At 41.6% G+C, this 17555-nt stretch overlaps 1 protein-coding gene and 1 pseudogene across 11 annotated transcripts in view; both read left to right on the forward strand.

Moving 5' to 3' along the window:
• Positions 1-5207, forward strand: part of LOC308497497 (10 kDa heat shock protein, mitochondrial-like) — a 72799-nt pseudogene extending 67592 nt beyond the window's left edge. Inside the window, exon 2 of the transcript in view lies at positions 4866-5207. The product of the transcript in view is annotated as a 10 kDa heat shock protein, mitochondrial-like (transcript). The remainder of the gene's footprint in view (positions 1-4865) is intronic.
• The window catches only part of RGS6 (regulator of G protein signaling 6), a 464887-nt gene that overhangs the window by 130275 nt on the left and 317057 nt on the right, over positions 1-17555 (forward strand). The gene's annotated exons all lie outside the window — the stretch shown is intronic.

Here is a 17555-nt window from a genome sequence, read left to right on the forward strand (position 1 = left end):
TTTGCTGAAAACAGAATCCTTGGTTTATATTTTCTTTCCATGAGTACCCCAAATACGAAAACCTCAGTTTTCTTCTGGCATATATCATTGCCGTAAAACTCTGATGATTATGCAGTTTTCTTTCCCTTATAAGTCACATTCTCTTTTTGCCTAAAGAATTTTTTATTTTTCTTTAAAATCCTGAATTGTTACTAGCATTGGTAATTACTAACTTGGTAAGTTACTAACTTACTGTTGGTAGTTCTGGGTCATTATTCTCATATCTGCAGTTTCTTTTTTAACTACATGTTAACATGTAGTTTCTGAATTTTTTATATTTCAGTAAAGTTTTCTTCATTAAAATGTTTTTTTCTGTATTTGTTATGTTCCCTTGTTCTAGTTTTTTTCTCTCCCTTTCGGAGTCTCCTATTATCCTTATGTGGCATTGTATTTGGTTGTCTCCAAAATTTGTCACTTAGCCCTGTAACACATTTATCTTCATTTCTTTTGAGTTTTAAAATTTTCCATTCCCTCCCGCCCCCCGTTTACCTTCAGGTATTATTTTCTAAATTCACTCTTAAGTTTCTTCTAGTTAAGTCTTTATTTCCAAAATTTCTAATACTCTCAAGTTTTGTCACCTGATTTCTGAATATCTTTTCCAGTTTTTATTTATTCTTCTTCTTTCATATCTAGTGTGTTTTCTTAGTGTCTTTTGGCAAATTTAGAAATTGTATGTTACAGAGGTGATCTGATTATTGAAACTATTTTCCTTGGAATTCTTTTGTCTATGGAAATGTTATTTTATTCATTTTCCTTTTTCTTGTCTTATAGTGATATTGTGTGGAACACGTTGCTCATTTTCCAGAGGTTTGAGAAGAGAGTTGGTTCAGATAGCTTTTTCTAACTTCACAGAGCTCTCTTTTATTCATGTAATGTTATTTTTAAAAAAAGAAAAACACTTGCTGCCTGAAATTTTCTGGCTTTATTTTCCTTTCCCACTGTTATCTGGATCTTCTACTTTTTTTTTTTTTTTTTTTTTTTTTACAGTAAACCAATGCTGCCTTGAGAGCTTTAAAAATATGTTGACCCTTGCCTATTTGGCTGACTTCCCAATGCTATCATATACCAAAATCATGTACAGAGGACCTGAGAGGATTTGGCGAAGTAAAGTGAAAGAGAAGTGACTTGTCCTGTATCACACAGGTACTTTGAGAATTAGACGTCACGTCGGCATTTCCTTGACTCCTTCAAGATTTCTTCCGCTACAACATTCTGTCTCATCACTAAGTATTACGAAAATGGGTGTGTGAGCCCAAAATAAGCTTTCTGAGGTGGAATGTATGCCATTTTTTGAAGAGTACTATGACCTGTACTTTCTTAAAAATTGGTGTCGTGGCGATCACTGCGCGGTTCTTCCGTTCAGGTCCACATAGCTATCACCACGCACTCAGTGATTTGCTATCGTCTGGAGCTTGTTGACTGCTTTGCCTACAGGTTCTTATTTCGTCCTCCTGACCTGGCCAAGTATTACCATCATCCCTAGCTGACATACGAGGAGACAATACAATTTAGAGGATGTTGCCCCAAATCACCCTGCTAATAAACTGTGGCTCTATGGAAGTAGACACTCTCTTATTTTTAAGTGTTCTGAGCACCAAAAACAGCCTGTCTTCTATTACTGTCGACACTGTAGTCTATCCTTTCCTCTCTGCCCTGCCATGTTCACATATTTGTACACACACACACACACCACGGAGAGGAGGGGAAAGGAGAGAAACATCCTGGATGGTTGTCTTGGGAGGAAAACTGTCCTGTTTAATGGGCCTTGTAGGATGGAAGTGCCTTGTAGGAAGGAAACTTTTTTCCTTGTAAGAAGGAAACTTTTGTTTTCCTGCCTTTTCCCTTTCTATTTCCCTTTTTACTCAGCAGTCAGTCCATCGAGAATTAGAGTGTAGATCCAACATGTACAGTCTTGTGCCATTTTCTGTACAGAGTTTCTACTTAAAGTCTTTTTTGTTGTTTTTTTTTTAAAGATTTTATTGGGGAAGGGGAACAGAACTTTATTGGGGAACAGTGTGTACTTCCAGGCCTTTTTTCCAAGTCAAGTTGTTGTCCTTTCAGTCTTAGTTGTGGAGGGCGCAGCTCAGCTCCAGGTCCAGTTGCCATTTTCTAGTTGCAGGGGGCGCTGCCCACCATCCCTTGCGGGACGCGAGGAATTGAACTGGCAACCTTGTGGTTGAGAGCCCACTGGCCCATGTGGGAATCGAACCGGCAGCCTTCAGAGTTAGGAGCATGGAGCTCTAACTGCCTGAGCCACCGGGCCGGCCAAGTTTTTAAAACTGGTTGCTTTGGTGTGTAGGGATGTAGAATAAGCAGTAGCTAAAACTAGAAATGTTTAAGGCAAAGGAACTTTTTGTATGATCCTCTATATCTACTGGCCCAGATAATTGTCAAAAGGACCACATGAGGCTGGGGGGCTGGAGGCATGGCCTGCACTTTGCAGGCATTCATCTTTTCAAGGCCTGATCACATCCACTAGCTACCTCCCTGGTTTCCTTGTCTTGACCTTTATCTTTCCAAATCCATCCAACACACTCACTAACTCGGGCCCTAAAACCCTTCTTTTACTAGGTCACTTTCCTGCCTAGACCCATTGATGCTTTCACATTGTTCCCCAAATCAAATTCAAACCCCTGCCTGACTTTCAAGACTCTCTAATCTTGCCTCACTGAGCGGAATGCCTAGAATCATAATGGCCTGTAATCCCCCCACTTCCACCCTGCCTCTCTCTGCCCCCTTTGGCTTTTACAGAGTAAGATTTTCTATTCTACAGTTACTGTAAAAAGAGATCAATTCTTTTTAGCTAAAGTGAATTACACCCAATTCTCCTTACGTGGAAAAAAGACACTGAAGTGCTGACAGATACCATCTCGGGAATGGATGATGTTCTTGCTATTTTTCTTCCAGGATAATCAGAAACAAATTTAACCAGTGAATGGCCATTCCATGTGGAAGGGAAGTGGTAACTAATGCAAAAGTAGTGTACCTCCCAGCAGAATTCACACCATTTCTATATAATTTGCCACTTACAAATTACAAATCTAGTAGGCACTCAAATGGAAATACAGGATTGGTCATATACTCTGTCCCCATTTTTAAAATACAGTTTGAATAACAGAGCCACATTCACATGTGAAAAGGCCTGTTAAAAGGAGACTAGACTTCAGGTGGGGACCACACGTAGAATATACAGGTGTCATATTATAAAGGTGTACACCTGAAATATGTATAATATTATTAGCTAATATTATCTCAATGCATTTCATTTAAAAATTTTTCTAGAACATAGTAGGCCCTCAGAAATTCCAATTGCTGTTATATATTATTCACAACACCCCCAAGAGAGTTTTGATAAAATGCATTTTCCTGATAGAGGTTAGCACCTCCATAGACAAGAGACCTGGGGAGGACCACATTTGTGTGTGTGGCCGACAGCATCCATGGGGGCTGCGTAACTCGAGGGAGCCTGAAATAGCCGTTTCAAGCTCCCTCGATGGGGCCTCAGAGGAGCAGGCAGACCTTTTCCTGAAATCATTGTGTGCCCATAAAAACTGGCAGACTTGGAAGCTTCAACTAGTGGTCCCGTAGTTAATCCAGGCCCAGGATATTGCTAACTACAAATGTGAAAGCTGTTTGGATGGGTCACTCTGTACTGCCAGTTTCTCAGTTTTGCTTTCCTCCTTGGCTACCGTGCTGTTTGTCTCTTTGGTAGAATCCGTCTGAGAGGCCAGAATCCACTGACAGGGCTCTGGGTCTTAGAGAAATAGGACTGTAAAATGTAGGAGGTTTATTCCAATGGAACTTGTTACATTGCGCAGATGGTGGCATTTACCATGTGGATCGGCGAGGAGTGTTTGTGATCACAGCCACCGATGCCCAGGAGGCCATCCCACCAGCATCGCATTCATCCCCTCCAACACTCACTGGGGCAGTTAGTTAGCTGCACCCTCATTTTGTTCCTAGAGCACTTGTGCTTGTGTTTCTTTCATGCTGCCCATTGGTGGTGGTTATGATAATCTGTCTTGATGCATGTCCCTTATGGGGCTGTCAAGTCTTCAAGGGCAGGGACCTGACTTCTACTCTAGGGGTTAAGAGATTTGGTGTTATGTTCAAGGTCACTAAGCAGCTGAGTGGCAGCTAGGCGGGATTCTAAGCCTCATTCATCAATCTCCAAAGACCAGACTCTTAATTAGAAGGCCGGTCATGTCATAGAAAATATAATGGTCCTCTGAGGGCAGAGTAATGGGCCGGGAATAGTCCATCGTTCAATGATAATTACAAGAGTGGTTGTTTATTGGGTTCTTAGAAATTGCACTAATCATTTTATAGACATTATTTCGGTTAGTCTTTCTAATAGTCCTAGGCATAGATAATACAACCACCATTTTCAGTTGAGGAAACTGAGATTCATGGAAGTTAAAAGACTTGGCCACACAGCTAGTAAATAGCTCCAACTCTAACCCAGCCAAAGCCCTGGTCTTGCCTGCTAAGCTTTAGTGCCTTTTGGCATAGATGGGCCTAGGAAAGCTGAGAACAACTCCAGAGCCCCTTATCTGTTTGTGTCTCTCTTGCTTCATTGAAGCCCAAACTCTATAAATTATTTGTTGCTACTTTGAGTGTAAGAAAACACATGAAGGGATAAGCAGACTTTAAAAAATATATAAGTAACTTGCCATACATCTAAATCAAATTATAGAAAATAATTCTCTTATGTGTTGTCCAGTTTTTCATTTGAAGTCAATGGGAAGGACCATTGACAATTACCAGCGATAGCTTTTCTGAAGTTCACGTGTCCAGAGGACCAGACTGCAGGTCTCTCCTTGCAGCTGCGGCTGCGACGCGAAAGCAGAGGACAAATTGCTGCTGCCAGAATCACGGCAGGACAGGCATTTAGAAGGTTTCTGCCCCTCTTTGAAAGACTATTAGTTGAAAGGAGTGCTGTGGAAACTAACCAAAGAAGGCATTATGCTTCCAGAAAAATCTCAAGGAAAAGTATTGTAAGCAACCATAGTAGCTGTTGGATCCAGTTCTAAAGGAAGGGTGGAGAGATTGAACCAGTTAGCATGAGAGTTGGAGATAAAGTTCTTGCAGAATATGGAGGCACTAAAGTAGTTCTAGACGACCAGGATTATTTCTTAGTTAGAGATGGTGACATTCTTGGAACGTAAGTAGACGGAAATAAATTGCTATTGACATGGCATCACATGAAGCTGCCCATTCCACTGAAGTTGTGAAATCTCATCATGTGAATAATTTCCATGTCTCTCTTTTGTAATAAACTAATGATATCCCAAAACAAGAAAGAAAAAGAAAATGACCAGCTACAGCCTCTGTCAAGCCCCCAAACAGCCCCCACTTCTCACTTAGACTGCAACGAAGGGCGTGGCCTCGGTAAGTGCAGCCCATCGTGTGGGTGATTACAGTGGGAGTGGTGGTGGTGATGGTGGCCGTGATACCTCATATCAGTGCACCCTGTACTTTTACATCTTTGATCTATCTCAGCAGGAGGTTGACCAAGCACCTGCATTATTACTCTGTTTCCTCATATAGGAAGGACTTATCTCAGTCGTGGTTAAGTGACATGGGGTGGGATCAAACTCAGGACTTCTGTTTTCTGATCTAATGCGCTTTCTGCTACAGTAGCAGTTTGCAAACTGTGGTGTGTGGAGGTGTCTCAGAAACGGTCATAATGAGTGGGGACAAGTGGGCTCAAGGCCTACACCCTGCCTCAGATGGCGCAGCTCCGCTTTCATCTGACTGGTAGGGGTCTGCACGGTTTGGGCAGTCTAATGGTAGGCAGTCTATTGCTGTTAACAAACCACCACCAAAATGTAGTCACTTGTTACTGTGCGTGCCTGTGTGGGTTTGTGGGCATTGGCTGGGCTCTGCCAGACTGCTGGGCAGTGGGGCAGCTGTGCCACAGGCCTCTCATCCTCCTTGGACCATTGGGCTAGCCAGGGCATGCTCTCCACATCGTCTTCCAGGCTTGGGCTTGGAGCTGGCATACTGTCACTTCCATGGCAAGACACGTTGCCTAGCCTCAAGTCAAGGGGCAGGGCCGTTCACTGCTCATTATGAGACTCTGACAAGCTCACGGATGCAGAGAGGGGTCAGGAGTTGGGGCCGGTAGTACAACCTATCACGGCTCCCTTTAGAATGGTAATAGCGCGGCACTGTCCAAATTTAAGATTGATTGAAGTTCTTCAAGTCACCTGTACCTGGAGGACACACAGGCGGTGGCTGCTGTACAGTAAGGGACAGGAGGTTTCTACCCAGAAAGAGTCAAGCCTGAGGCGGGTTGCCTGTGAGTGGCTGCCAGTTTTGGTTGTGGTCAGCGTCCTCATCTGTTTATTGCTTGCTCAGGTAGGGTGATGTTTAAATGTGTTTATAGGTTTATATGTGTTAAATGTGTTTATATGAAGAGGCAGAGAGAGAGGCTCAAGATACAAAAGTGCCTCTGCCTACCAATCGTGTCAGCTTCCATCTTTGTATTAACCAAAAGCTTTATGCTGTGCTGTCCCTTCCCCGCCAGTCCCTGCTCTGCCCCAGCATTCGTATTAGGTTGGTGTACAGATCCACTTTCTTCTCCACCACCCTCTCCTTGGTGGCTGGTGTCAGCTGTACCTCTGAGCGCTAAGCCTTTACCTGCTGAAAACCATTCGTAGGTGGTTTGTGCCTTCTGACCCTAGACTGGCAAATTTGCCTTCATAAGCTGTCAGATTCTGCTAAGGTCATTTAATTCTGTCTTCTTTGTAATGTGGTTCAAGAAAAATGGGTAAGAGGCCAAACTATGAGAAATCTGCCCTGAAACACAATGTGTCAGCAGTGTTCTATTTCATCATTGAAAAAAATGATGCAGGAATTACTGAGTAGAATATTTATTAAAATGGACTCCATGGGGAGTTTTATAAAGACAAATGCAAAATTTAAATGTACAGAGTTACAGTTGCAATATAAAGATTAATTTGAGCGGATTGGGGCAGAGAGAATCTCCCCATCTTACTTACTGCTGTTTATCCCAGTAAATTTAATTACTTGAGTGACCATCATGAAACATTGCAAGTCATCCAGCCCGGTGATCCAAGGGCTCTGCACCAACATCTCAGTGGAAGGGTGATTACCTTGTGGGACAATGATTTTGATTTTGATAAAGGAAAACAAGAAAGTCATCAGGTGAGACGAAAAGTCACACGTCCATTCTGTTTAGTCAAAATCAATTTTAGTGACAGTAAGAAGAAGAATCGTAACCTAGGCACTGTATAAGTATGACCACTTCATCTGATTCAGCAAGCCATTTTCTAACTCGCTGGAGTCAAAGCTGAGTGAATCGACAGGCTAACATCTATTTCCTTCTAATACTGCCCCATTCACCTCGATCTCAAGTATGTGGCAATCTTGTCAACGTGCAACACGTCTCAGAATATGGCAGAATATGGGAAGGCCACCAAATGGTCAACCCTAATGTCTCAGTCAGGGTTTGGTCAGAGAAGCAGAGCCACCAGAATTTATTATCTGGATTTCACGTATGCAGTTGTCTGGCTAAATAGTCAATGGAAGGTTGTTGCAGCTGTGTCTGATACTAGAGCCTGAGGTTAGCAGGGCAGGCAGTGGAAGGGAGAAATGGCTGGGAGGTGAAGGAAGCAAAGATGAATGTGAACCCTTGAGGATAATGTAGAATTCATGGGGATGGACTGGAACTCAGGGTGGTATCTTGCTACCTACCCTCAAGCAACTTCCATGACAGGGACAACATCCAGGAGAAGCACACTGACCTTTGGGAACTAAGCATGTACCTGGCAAGGAGTCAGAGAGGTGACGCAGGAGTTCCAGAAAGGGCTGGACAGGCCCATTTGCTGCCTCCTGACAACTAGGTGGGCAGAAAATAAATGATAACACATAAGAGCTGCAACAGCACCTGGCACTCTGCACTGACCTTGCAAACGCTAAAAGACAACACCTGCTTCATTTCCTTTTTTCACATCTCACATAGAATGCCTCGTGTGGTCCATGCTAACCCAGAACTGTGCAGGAGAGGGAAGTGTGGGAAACAGTCCCAGCTTAGGTAGGTTAACACAATCTAAATCTACCATACGTAGTCTTACTAAGTCCGTTTGTCACATGCGGCCCACGCAGACTGGAATTTAATCCCTGTTGGTTCATCCTTTTGTAAGGACCATTCTTTGCCTAGTTTGCTCAGGAAGGGCACTAGATTCTCATATGCAAACATCAGTTCTGTACTGCCTGCTACTGATCTGCTTACCTGGCAGGGGTCTTAACTCTTGACTCTGTAGTGACGTCAAAAGGATTGAGAATAACCAATAATATAGCACACGGCACGCACAGTCATATCTGATGGAGAGCTACAGAAGCATAAATGGATAGGAGTGTTATACATACATATGCGCTACAAATAATGGATAGCTAGTGATACAGCAGGATCTGGCAGTGACACCAGACAGCCTTCATCACTGAAACCCAGGAACCTGACTGGTTTATTTAGTTAACAAATGTTGATTGGGCACCTACTGAGGGCCTGGTCGTGCTAACGGCACAGGGGACACAGCAGTGAATGGAAGAGTGTGGGCCTAAGGAGCTTCCAGTCTATCCCAAGGTGTCTCGACCATGACGCTATTAACATTTTTGGCTGGATCATTCTCAGTGGTGGGGATTGTTCTGTGCACTGTGGGATGTTTAACAGCATCGCTGGCCTCTACCTACTAGATGCCAGTAGTCCTCCCGCCCTCCTCTCCCAGTTAAGACAACAAAAAGTGTCTTTCGATATTGCCAAATAGCCCCTGGGGGGAGCAAATCACCCCCTAGTTGAGACCCACTGTATCAGGGGAAAGACATGGTAAATATCACTAAGATATTTTCAAGTACTGATAGGTGCCTTGAAGAGTATAACATAGGACGACATGGTTATAGGACCATGTTCAGGGTAGGTAAGAAAGGCCTTGTGGAGGATTGGTGTTTGGTCTGAGATGCAGGCAGCCCTTCAGAGATCGGGAGGACAACATACTTCAAGCAGAAGGAAGAGCCAGGGCCCAGGCCTGGGTGGGAATACACTTGGGATGATGGAGGGCAGAAATGCCAGGGGACTTGGGGTTCACATGAGGAAGGGGAGAGGAGTACATGGGGTGGGAGTGAGTGGGCCTTGGCATAGGGGCTTTGTTATAGGGGTCATGGCACGGAGTCTGCATTTAACCCTGGCAACTCCGGGAAGTCCTGGGGGAGATTTGCTCAAGGGAATGATGTAATCTGATTCATTCCTTAAAGGGACCATGCTGGCCATTGTGTGTGGGAGGACAAATGCCTCATGGCCCGACAATGTCAGGCAGTCTGCTTTCTCCATCCAGTGACCCACAGGAATCCTTGATCATCCTCTGTTCCTGGATGTTTCCATCTAACAAGACTGATCAGCTGGTGGGAGAGAGTTTTGAGTCTTTGTGGCTGCCAGTGATCAAAATTGGACTTGAAAACTTGGCACTTTCATCAACATTTCTTAAATGCTGGCTACTTCTGTTTCTGGTCTTTGTGTGTACACATTAATTTCCTTGCTGTAAGTGCTGGGCCCCACCCTCACCCTCCTTTTCAAAACAGGCCTTCTGCAGCCTTTGCTGAACATCAACTTTTCCCTAAGGCTGTAATGGGAGGGACCCCGCATAGGTTTTGAGTTTCAGTGAAATGTAAAAGTCTCCTGCCTGATTACTGCCCATAACATTCTTTTCTTTTTGATCAAAAAGCCTTTACTCTGTGGGTTCTCTCCATTTACCTCTCTCCCCTCCCATACTCCCTCATGCCTTCACAAGGTTTTACTCTTTACTGGTTTTATGCCCATTTATATTTTAATTACACAAGCATGAACATTCATGCTCTATAGTCATAGAAGAGGCACTCTGTTTTTCCTGGAAAAATGATTTACTTTCATTTTGGACACCATTTAAATACAAGGTCTGGCAATTAAGTTCGCAAACTCATCCTAGAAAATAGGCTACATACCTCATTGCTGAATATCACTGCAAGTCACCTTCGAAGCACTCCTCCTGGGAAGTTATGTACCGATGCCAGCACCTAGTCCACCCTTCAAAGCAGTTTTGGAACTGTTTTTCTGGAATGGCTTTCAGAGCTGCCATCGTATTACCTTTGATGTCCTGAATGTCATCTAAATGCCTTCCTTTCAATATTTCCTTTATCTTTGGGTAAAGAAAGAAGTCATTGGGGGCCAGATCAGGTTAGTAGGGAGGGTGTTTCAATGCAGTTATTTGTTTGCTGGCTAAAAACTCCCTCACAGACAGTGTCGTGTGAGCTGGTGCATTGTCATGATGCAAGAGGCAAGAATTGTTGGTGAAAAGTTCAGGTCATCTAACTTTTTCACGCAGCCTTTTCAGCACTTCCAAATTGTCAACTTGGTTAACTGTCCAGTTGATAAAAGATCTTAATGAATAATCCCTCTGATGTCAAAAAAGGTTAGCAACATCGGTACAATGAGTTTGCAAACTTAATTGTCAGATGTCATACCGCGGTTGTCTAAGTGGAAGCAGAAAAGTAGACGGCAAGAGGAGTCCTGGTTTTGAGCTACAGATAGTGGCGAGATGTGGCATCTGATAGCTCGTGAGCAGGACAGTAGACCAGGATGGAAAAACATCTTTCTGAGGTCAGTGCAGGGTCAGTAGCCCTGGACACCACCATACCTAAGTCATCCAGAAGCATTCTTGGTGTGACAGGCCAGCCTGCAATGGGTTTCCTAATGAAGATCATAAAACATTGAGATAAAATTAACTTTTTAGCATAGTTTATTTAGTAGTGCAGGAAAATGTTACTTTTTTAGTTATACTTTAATTCATAATGATAAAAAATAGGAGTGGTTATGGTGCTTAAAGAGTTACTTGGGGGAAAAATTGATCACCAGCATGCTTCTCTAAAGGTTACTCCTCCAAATTTTATTTTTTGGTATCGGCTTTAGTGGAATCTTCCAAAAGACATTAATCCGTTCTTTTGCTTCAGTGCATGTTTTCTTGATGGATAGTATCTATTTCTCTATTATTAAGATTTCCAGGACACATAAAATTCAGTGGACACATGGTCAATACAAAATAATTCTGTAGAGTAATGAGATTGATTTTGGAGGGTAGTTTAAAGACTACAGATGCCTTTCTTTCAGTTTTGCTAAATATATGTAATAGGAAGGGAAAGGGCAGCATCTGAAGCTAAGGAAGGAAAAATTTGAGCTGAGCAATAACTAAGTACCGTGTTTCCCCGAAAATAAGACCTAGCCAGACCATCATCTCTAACGTATCTTTTGGAGCAAATATTAATATAAGACCCGGTCTTATATAATTTTATATAATTTATATATAATTATATATATAATTTTATGTATATAAGACCGGGTCTTATATCACAGTAAAATAAGACCGGGTCTTATATTAATTTTTGCTCCAAAAGATGCATTAGAGATGATGGTCCAGCTAGGTCTTATTTTCGGGGAAACATGGTAGGAGTCAGACTGAGCTTTTTAACACAATTCCAGAGAGCAGTTGACTTAAACCATAGGCAGAAACTAGCACTGCAAGCACTTAGGAAGCATTTTTTTTTGTTAGATATTATTGGGCTTTGACAGGAAATCACATCCCAATTGTCTGAAGAAAATCAGCAATAGTTTTCTATGGGCCACTCGTGCCAGTGGTAATTTTGTGGGAAGAAAGATTTATAAAATTGACCATGTATTTGAAAGGTTATTGAAGAAGGTAAGTTTGTGAGTGAATGTTCCATGATGTCCTTTAATTTTTGTTCTTTCTGTGGACAGCCTTAATTTTCACTTAGTTTCAAGATTTAGGAAAATAACAGTCATTCATACTCACAAATCGAATTCAGCCAATATTGATTTTAGCTTTATATGAGCAAGAACTATTCTTGGTGCTACTCTGTTTCCCCAAAAATAAGACCTAGCTGGACAATCAGCTCTAATGCGTCTTTTGGAGCAAAAATTAATATAAGACCCGGTCTTATATAAGACCCTGTATTACATTATATTATATTATATATTATAAGACTCTGTCTTATAGTAAAATAAGACTGGGTCTTATATTAATTTTTGCTCCAAAAGATGCATTAGAGCTGATGGTCCGGCTAGGTCTTATTTTCGGGGAAACACAGTATACATGAATTAAAGAAGAGGGATAGAGGAAGGGGGAGAAAGGGACAGTCTCCAGTCTCTGGCTCTTGCAGTATAGAAGTGAGAATAGAGGTTCATATACTAGTAGCTATGATATGACACACATGGATGGCATGTGTGTTCTAATGGACATGAAAAAATATGCCAGTGGGATTAGAAAGGTTTCTAGAAGATGCAGATTTAAATCTGGTTTAAAAGCTGAGGATGGAACCTTGGCAGATGAAGTCAGCAAGAATATTCTGGCAGCAGAAATCGCTTGGGAAAGATGCAGAGATGGGTATTGCCTGTTTTGTGAGGACAATAAATTTCTGTGATGGGAGTGGTGGGGGAAGTGAAAGTATTGGAGGTAATCCTTGAAAAGTATACAGACCAACTTGGAGAGCAATTGGAAAGTTTTGCTGATGGATTTGTATTGTATTTTCCATGCAATGCAGGATCCATTAGAATAATTTGAGTTGGAGATTGTCGTAGAAAATTTAGAGGACATAAGTTAGATATAAACTATGAAATATTTTCCTTCAAACTATTAAAGCATCATCTATTCATAGAGCTAAAAAGGACATATAGGTGATCTACTAGGTGGTTTTCAAATATTGTGTGGAACCCTTCCTTCAAATGACAGCTTATACCAATGCCTCATCTATAAAACAGATGGAGGAGCAGTTCTGGTAGAAACAAGATGGGAAGAGTCTTGCATTTGCTATTTTCTCTTCCTTTCACCCCTGTAGCATTCCGCAAAGCTCCCTATACATAGAAAGCTGAAAATCATGGGACAGGCTGCTATTTTAAAGATGAAGTAACCCAAAAGAAATAAAAGTATATGTTTACAAAAAGACATTCAGGATAATGTTACTAGCAGTCTTATTTCATAATAGCTGAAAACTGGACCCAACCCAAATGCCTATTAACAGGAGAATGGATAAATTGTGGTGTTCTCAGACAGGGAATACTATTCAGAAGTAGAAGGAGTGATCTCCAGAGACACATAACAAAGTGAATTAATCTCAGAAACATTAGGCGAAGGAAGCATGACACAATAGAGTATATACTGTCTGATTCCATTTATATAATATCCAAGAACTTGTAAAACTAATCTATGGGGAAAGAAATTAGAAAGTGGTTGCCCGGGTGGCAGGGAGGAGAATAGACTCAAAGAGGGCACAAGAGCACTTTCTGTTGTGTTGGAAATATTCTCTATCTCTTTTTATGTGGTTACAGTTATGTATTCAGTTGCACCAAAGATGTGTGCATTTTACTGTATGTTCATTGAACCTTAATTAATAAAAGTTGAGTTATCAAAGGTCCTCAGAGGGAAAGTTGCCCAGTTCCCATAGTCAGTTATGAGAAAGACTATGACACAGGGCTGGAGCTTAGATTTCCTGGAGCTGAGGTCTGCTGGTCCTGTGCTTTTCACCATATCCCCTCCCTCAAAGTCATGCAGCCTCTTCACCAGCCCAACATCAAGGCCGTCTCATCACCACCCCCAAGTTACCTCCCCCCACCTCCAAAAATTTCACTGTTGCTGAGACTTGACAGCACTTTAGAGATTCTGATTCAGCTTTTTAATTTTCCTAGAGTGCGATCAGAACTAGCAAACACAGCCCCACTTTTCTTACATCACGTTTTATCTGTATTGGGAGCCCATTGATAAACAGTGCTCTATTCCATAGCTGTGGGGGCTTGTGTGACTTAACCATGCTAGCTGGGAAGGGGGCAGGGGAGAAGGCACGGGGGTCTCTCACTGCAGACCTGTCTATGCTGGTGGAATGTCAACTCTCAAGGCACACTGTGCTCACCAACACAGATGTGCAGTTCAACTCTGCTAGTGGGCACCAGCAGAGTGCCACACGCTGCTGTGCAATTCGGCCTGTATATTAAGGACATCATCTCAGGAGAAGGAGGGAGGTGGTGGGAGTTTCTTATTGCCTTCTTGCTCATGGAAGCATCGAACAACATCATGGAATCATTGCCGACTCAAGGCTGGGGCTAACACTTTCCATGATGATGGGTCTCTTGGCTTCTGTTACTATTTTTGATTCTCTAGGCATCATAGTCAAACTCTTTGAGGTGGGGAGTGTCTGAGTCGGGTCGTCACTCGCCAAACCGGAATAACCTTTCAGCGGAGTGTAAACCTGTCCATCGCTTAAGCCAAAGTTGCCTCGACTCAGATGTGGATGTTTTATCCCTGAATCTGTAGCCAGAATAATAGCCATAGCAATAATTGACACAAACCATGGAGTTCTGCCTGCTCTGCTTCAAAGGAGTCTGTAGGGGTGGAAAATGAACTCAGATTAAATTTACTTCCCTAAGGCCACACAGCTGATATTTTTGGAGCCAGATTCAAATCCAGGTTGTCTGGAGGCTCCTAAAGTCATCACTTTTTGTTATACATGTCTTTTCTTAGCTTTATTGGATGTCATTAAATGTTCTCACCTCTCCTTAGTAAAATTGATGTTCCCTTGTCGCAGATTCTCTAAGAATCTTGGTCCATAGCTTAATAAATGCAAGGACATTGCCATGTTTGTTATAAGCTGTCTTTGTCTGTGTTCTGAATCTGAATCAGGCCAGCACTCAGGGTTCTCACTGATCTTTTTGTTTACTCTGTACACTTCCTAAGAATCTTTCATTTGTTTAAGGTAAAAATTGAAATATAGGGAAAAATGTGGAATGAAATAAAAAACAAAAACATTTTCTAGTTAGGTTACTAATTAACTATGTGACTAAGGGCAAGTAACTTATAAATCTCTTATCTTTAAAATGATAGACAAGATTTTCTTCTAGGTCTTAAAGTTTATGATTATAGGACTAATTTTTTAAAAATTATAACATCAGTTTTTCTCGGTTTAAAGCTTCAGTATTCAATAGCTTAAGGTATAGGAATTAAGAAAGAAGAATGGTTCCTAAACAGAAAAGACAAGATTCAGTGCAACTGAATAGAAATCATGAAATACAGTTAAACTTTGAGTGTGGATTGGCAAGCTATTCTTATTTCTCTGAGTACTTGTTTCTCATATGGTGTCCGCCTCAATTTCTGCATGTTTTAATGAGGAGACCCAACACACTCGTAAACCAGAATCATGCATGACATATAACTATACTGAAAGTATGACTAGCACTTTGGAAACCTGGTGTGGCAAAAATCAAACTTAGACTCACGTATATTAGGAGTCACCTTTTGTTTTTGTGATGAGAAAGTATTTGTAATGCTGAAAAATTGATAAGAGGTTTCCTTAAAATAACAGACCTGATTTTGAATTTTACGCAATGTGATTTTCAAAATTTTGACCTGCATAAAACTTTTCACAAGTATCTTATGTAAAGCAATGGTGGTGTGGCTTTACCGAGAAATAAATATTCCTCAAAACTTTGAAAAACATTCAGAAGCTTCAGATGAAAACCAGGGAAATGCCCTCTTCTTCGCTCCACCCCACCCGCCTGTCCCCAGGTTTGCCTAAGAACCGACTTTATCTCAAAATGGCCAGAGCTTGATGACTTTAGGGAATGACTTGTAATGACCCCAAAATATAGATAAGTGACAGAATATAGAGTCACAGTCTGTAGCATCCACTTAAAACTTCCTCTTAAACTGCTGGCTGAAGCAATAATTAAGATGTGAAACGGAAGGTAGGTGACACATACTTTGTGGTCTCATGTCACATGACCATGAAACTGAGTTCTTTCACTTGCTGTCTAAGAACACTAGTAATAACAGACATTTAATCTCTTTGCTGATAGAGTCTCTTTTGCTGTATTATGTTGTTTATTCCATGGGAGCTTTCGATTTTAGCTATAAACATGTCACTGGGTCTGAAGCTGCATTTTTCATCTTACTTCTCAGGGATCTCATCAATTTAACTTGCTGGTACGGTGAGCAGCAAATCACTACAGGCAAGGATAGGCTTAATCACAGTTTTTTCTTAATGATGAACACAATACACAGGAAAGCATAGCAACAAATGAGTCTGTGATCCTGGGTAAAAACTTATTATCTGAAAATCTATATTTAAATTAAGGGCTTTGCAATAGGATTCTTAACTGTACAAGAAAAACTACCATAGGCTGCCTCTAAATAGCAAGGGTGTCCTAGGCATTTAAAATAGAATTTAATCTATAAACAATTTTCCCTAGGTTTTAAGCAATTCATTGCTGGTGAAAAAGAAATTTTTGATTTCTTTAAAATAGAAAAGCATTTGCAGTAACTGGCCATTGTTATAGCTACAGAAATACAAAGGTAATTTTCTTTTGTATAATTTTTGAGTTACAAATTGTTTATCTTTTCTTAACTTTGACTATAAAAGGAACTCCTTTTCTTGCTCAGCTTACATAAAAGTCTCTGGAACAGTTCAGTGAAACAGATGTTCAAAATTAAGTACTGAAGCCTTTTACCTCCCCCCACCCCCCCGACCCCCTGCCCTTATCCCATATTACGTAAAGGCCAAAAGTCACACAAAATGATGTGAAAAGAGAAGGTGACAGAATTAGGGACAAGAAGGAGGCTGTCTTATATAATAGGGAGTCACCAGTTGACATTTTCCAAAGATTTTTAATGATGAGCATTTTCAAAGGTTCTCTTTTACTCGTCAACAAATATAAAGTATGTCAACTCCCTCCAGACTCCAAATGCTTGTAATCGCCTTAGAAAGCACTCCAACCTTTCCTTCTAGATATCCTGCGAGGGAAGTCCTCCTTGGCACGGAAGGCTGAGTCATGCATAACACCTGGGGAGAGCTAGTTTTGCCTGGCTTCAGAGGGAGGCATCAAAGGGGATTGTACCACCGATCAGAGGCTGAACAGAAATGTTCCAGACTGCTGTAACCTGGCTGGGTGATAATTACGCACCTTATGCTTCCTCAATAGTGCTATAAAAAATGCCAGATTACTTATGTTTTAATGTATTAGGTATGAGTTTTCAGAATTGCGGGGCTGCACGCTGAACATGTGCTGGTGGGTTGCTTCCTAACCTTTCCCAGCACCGAGGTACCCCTCTCCATCCCTCTTTCCAGTATAATAGGTAATCTTCTGCCCTTCAAGCATAGTGAACTAATAGGATCCAGCTACTTATATACTTTCCTGAGAATTTTGACGTGAGAATCTTTCTTCCTCTTTAGATTCCCCTTCACAGACAGATGTCCTCATTTTCTTTACATGTTCATTTGTCTTCTGTTAGTAGAGGTTTACAACAGGTATGCTAGAGAAGGGCTGCCTGTTGGGGTTGGCTGACCTCCTAGCAGGAATAACTGTGCAGTGAAGTGGCCATGCCCCTGGCAGCTGTCAGGTGACTGAGGAAGCCCCTGTGTGGTGTGTGCACTGTGCTCCAAGAGGAACTTCCGGTCTCCATCCC

This window comes from Rhinolophus hipposideros, assembly GCF_964194185.1.
Source record: "Rhinolophus hipposideros genome assembly, chromosome: 5".
Taxonomy (NCBI): domain Eukaryota; kingdom Metazoa; phylum Chordata; class Mammalia; order Chiroptera; family Rhinolophidae; genus Rhinolophus; species Rhinolophus hipposideros.